Source organism: Echeneis naucrates, chromosome 15, assembly GCF_900963305.1.
Source record: "Echeneis naucrates chromosome 15, fEcheNa1.1, whole genome shotgun sequence".
Classification (NCBI taxonomy): domain Eukaryota; kingdom Metazoa; phylum Chordata; class Actinopteri; order Carangiformes; family Echeneidae; genus Echeneis; species Echeneis naucrates.
This window is the reverse complement of record NC_042525.1, coordinates 21193129-21197947: the sequence shown is the minus strand read 5'-3', so window position 1 is coordinate 21197947 and position 4819 is coordinate 21193129. Positions and strand designations below refer to the sequence as shown.

Sequence of the window (4819 nt, the reverse complement as noted above, 5' to 3'; positions counted from 1 at the left end):
AAGCACATAGACACTCTGAGGCTGTGACATCCATGTTATTCTTATAAACACATCATTGAAGTCAGGAAGTGCTGAGCCATTGAAGATTACAATACAAAATCATTCCTTCTGTGTTTTTTGAATCCTGAAGTTTACAGAAGTACTTTGAGTTGACTAACAGAGTCATAAATATGTAAATCATGTTTCAGAGCAGAGAAACGGCTGAAAGCTCATTTGAAGCTATATTGACGCTATTGTACTGACAGATTTTTTTTTTTTTTTGCCAATGCAAATTAGCTTTCCACAGGTGTAATATGTTGGATGCTTGTTTATTAGTTATGTTTGTAGTCAAGTTAGTTTTCACATACAAGTCATTTGCTTTAGTGCATAGCAATAAACATGTTAAGTAAAGAAATTAATGAAAAAAAATGTTAATGGCTGTCAGCCATCACTTCATGTCACACACAAGTAAAGACAAGCTTGAAAGAGCTGTTTATGCCCCATCACTAATCCTATAGCTGGTGGTATGCAATAACAAATGAATCACATTAGAACAGTCAAGCAGGAAAATTTACTCTGCATTTGGAACAACGGTTACCCGTGCACACATCATCAGTGGCCCCACTTAAATGGGTGATTGGAGAAACAGAAATGCACTCAATTATATCTTCAATGAAGTTTATAGTTGTAATTTCCAAACGTGGTGGCATGACTTTTTGTCTCTCACAAAGCAGTGGCTGTTTTGAAGCTCAGATTAATAATTCTCCTGTCTGAATAAGTCTGGAGTTCCTTTTACTGTTCCTTGTATGAATGAAACTTAAGCTGTTGCTGGAACAAAGTGACACCCTGGTTTGTTACTCTGTCTATAAGTAATCCTGTAATTTTCCATATGATCGTGCTGGGCAGGAAATTGGTTCCTCACCTTGTACCACTGTTGTCTGGGTACTCCACAGGCTCCACAGGCTGGGAATTTCTTCCATGGTTTTCCACCCAGCTCAGTGCAGCTACTTCATGCTTCTGCTGTGCTGATGGGCTCAGACTTGTGCAGCTTCCTATTGCAAGAAACACAACTTGAATACATATTACTGCAGAAACATGTAGACATGGGAGGTAAGGCGTGACACTAAGGCTGCACCATGTCTGCATGGGATGCACTTTTTATTTTATTAAAAAGTCAAAATGTTCACAATGAAATAGGTTTTATTTCTTTCTTTATTTTTTGAAACTGAGGTTTACTTACAAACCTGTGGGTTGATCAAATGAAACAAAACCTCTGGCATTTTGAATTGTTATAGATTGCTTTGGTGGTTGGAAACATAAGTTGATCCATAGGGCAATTTCCAATGATGATGACTCATGGGTAAGAGCCACAGAGCTGTAATAAATACACAGAGACAAAAAACCTTTAGAAAAGAAACATCCTGCTGCTGGAAAAGGATGCAACAAACCATCTATTTTTGTCTTCTGGGGACGAGAGCCTAATTGAAAATGCTCTGCTTTGAAATAAAAAAAACAAATCCACATAAAGCATGTATTGATCCTGGGCTTAGGGTTAGGGTTAGACCTGGAAACGGAAAAGTGGTAGAAGATGGATGGATGATCCTGAGCTGGCTGAAAGGCACAATGGTGAAAAACGCCCAGGACCAAACCAGGCGCAAAAGTCACTGCAAGACGCTAAAAATAATCCTTCAGTATTCTACATCCAAAAAGTATGTAAGAAAAGATGTCTCCCAACCAGAAAAGATATCACTCATCCAGAATTTGATGAAATCAAATAAGAGGTTAAATGGTTGAACATTATATCACAGTTATAATTATTCTACACTTATATTCCCAGCACCACAGCGCTGTCACTCCCTCCATTAAAAAAAAAAAAAAAAAAAAAGGAGTGAGGAAGAGGGCACAGCCGGAGAATGAGAGGGAAGAGGCGGCGATGGACTGGGTAATGAGATTGATACCATGAGAAGAGGATGTAGTTGGCCTAATGGGATGATCACTGATCTAAAGGAAAAAAAAGGGGACATGCTAATGATGAGAAATGGTGTTAATTCAATTTGGGGGGAAGGAGAAGACACAAAATAAACTACCATTGTTTCACTATGGTGTTTCCTCCCTCTGCCTTTCTCCCTCTCAGTCTTTCACGTCTGTTCAATTTTTATTTTTAAAATGACAAAACAAAAAACGAAAAATAAACCCTTTCTTATTTTTTCTTTGGTTATAAATGAAAAAGGAAAAACGGGGTGTTATCCATTATCTGTTCACCATTATCAGATTTATTTGGATGTGTTTGTAAATGGATATTGGAAATTAAAATACAACCGTGGAAAACTGCTTTCCCTATTTCCTGCTCTGTGATCCGGAAGTTGGACCACGAGCTAGATAGTGAGTTAGGGCTTTTTTTTTTTTTTTTGTCATTTCAAAATAAAAAAATGGGAAAAGGATTATTTTTCGTTTTTATTTTGAAATCTCAAATAAAATGACAGATGCCCACAATGTACATGGACCTGGTTCCTTATAGTGCTATAAGGGAGATTCAGACACTGCCCTCACATATAAAATATACACATACACATACAAAGCTCTTTAACGTTTTAGAATGTATCGGACAGTTGTGTCACAGTGAGATTAAAACTGACTTTCACGCCTTTCAAAAGGTTAAATAGGTGGAACGAGTACTAGCAGGATTTGAGCCCTAGACTGCAGCAGACAGATAACAGATTTGACTGAACAGTCCTCACTTGAAATACTAATGGACTCACACTCGTACGGTCTGGCCACTCAACGAGGGTACAGCATGAACAGGCAGAACATGTGGTGTCCCCTCCCCGTGTCTACTTCCTGCCCTCCACACCCAGTCATAATTTACTTCTGAAAAAGGGGAGGAATTATTTTATCACAGTGATTTCTCACTCGGGTTGACTGATGAATTATTAAAGATTTCCTCATGCAACAGAAAGGGCTGTGTGTGTGTGACAGGGGGATTGTTTTCTCTCTGTGTATCTGCATTCATTGTGTGTGTGTGTTTGTGATGCCCTCTCTGTTTGAACAAAATGACGACATTTCCACTTGCTAGGTGGCCTCACACTTCATATTTGTGATAAATGACACATCCATCACCCACACATTTAGACGTAGAGCGGACATAAGAGTCAGATGAAAGATACAGAAGTACAAGGATTCAAAAACCCAGAAATGTCATGGTTGTGGGAGTGCTGAGGTGAGGACCCAAGTGCGGAAACAAGCCGATAGACAGTTGCAGGCAAAATATATTTAAATGAGGAAACCAAAAAAACAACTAGGAACAGAAAGAAACAAACTCCCATACATATACTCAAAGGAAGAAAGACTATTGTAGCAACTATGTTGACACAAGATGTAAGACAATTAAGTATTGGGCTAAGTATCAGAAGCCTAAAGTATGCTCAGGGAGAGATTGGACAAGAGACTGAGGTTGCTTTTTAGATGGTACCACATATATTTGGAGATAGTAAATGACAACAAACACAGTGCAATTATATACAGTGAACAAGAGACACACACAAAGTAGAAATGGCCATGTAAACACAAATCAGTAAATCAAATCAGTAGAGTCAGTCAATCAGTTCAATGACACATCCATCGCCCAGCTGCACACCCAAAGTTCATTGAAGAACTCACGTAGAATCTTAGAATCTTAGAAACTTAGAATCTGAATCCAGGGGAATTTGGAGGTCAGACAGGGATGTGTGTGTGTGTGTGTGTGTGTGTATAAATGTATGGGGGTCAATGGGCTTTGCAGAGGGGTGAGAGAATGCTGTGGGCTACAGAGAGCCCCCTACCAGCAGGCCGGAGGGATGCGACTCTATTCACCGTTGTAGGCTTTAGACTGCTGAGCTCACCACCAAACAAGAACCTGGCCAGTTTGCAGATTAGTTATTGCTCGCAGCCTAGATCGCACGTAACTTCCACCTTTTGGTGCAGTAGATGGCTCCTGTAGCTCGTCTGTCCAGCATCTTCCCCGCTGCTTCTCTCACAGACTGAGCTACTGTGAGAGCCTAGTACATGTGTGCGATTGGTGGAGCTTCCCCATGTGACCGCATGGCGTCACTGCAGCCCAGGTATCGATCTCGCGAGATGACACAAGAATAGCATAGGAAATTATTCGATAACCTGAACAGGAGATAACGCGAGAACTCAAGTTGTCACCTGGGTTATACGATATTCAAAGAAACGGAGGTGAATTAGGACTGGGACAAAAGACCTGACAAGGACTAGACAGAAACCAGGACTTAAATACACACTGGACTGAACAAGACAACAAGACACAGGTGAAACACATCAGAGCAGGCAAGGTAATCAACAAGAGGGTACTTGACAGGACGAGGGAAGAGACAAGGACTTCAAAATAAAACAGGAAGTGACGGACAAAATCAAAACTGAGTCATAACAGAAACTAACTCACAGAACACAGACTGAACCTGACAAGAAAGACAAAGAATTATTAGTGCAAAGTCAAACCCAAACACACGTGGGAGGTCCAAAACATAGTCAGGATCGAGTCAGGCAGGGAGACGAGAGAAAAGCTGGGGTCCGTGGCACAAAGTCATCCTAGTAGAGAGTAAGTGGCAAAAGGCCAGTGCTCATGGAGGGGAGGCATTTTAGTGGAGAAGGTGATTCTTTCAGTGGGATAGGAAGGACCTGAATGAACAAAAGGATGAATGGAGCAGGCCATGAAAGTCACTAACTGCAGCTGTCAATCCTCCAAATGATAGCAAATTGATTTTTATTGGTTATTTGAATGACTCTGATAAACTGCTCATTTGCTGTGATTAAATTATTATACTAACTGTTATTATAATTC

At 40.3% G+C, this 4819-nt stretch overlaps 1 long non-coding RNA gene across 2 annotated transcripts; it reads right to left on the bottom strand.

Moving 5' to 3' along the window:
- Positions 1 to 338: 338 nt before the first annotated feature.
- Positions 339 to 3983, bottom strand: LOC115055705 (uncharacterized). Of its 2 annotated transcripts, none has more exons than XR_003841714.1 (3): positions 3798 to 3983; positions 1220 to 1354; positions 339 to 1031 (listed from the first exon to the last, which is right to left on the bottom strand). It is a non-coding gene; the product is annotated as an uncharacterized LOC115055705 (long non-coding RNA). The 2 variants fall into 2 exon arrangements; XR_003841713.1 differs by having other exon boundaries at positions 1224 to 1354.
- Between the last annotated feature and the right edge of the window lie 836 nt (positions 3984 to 4819).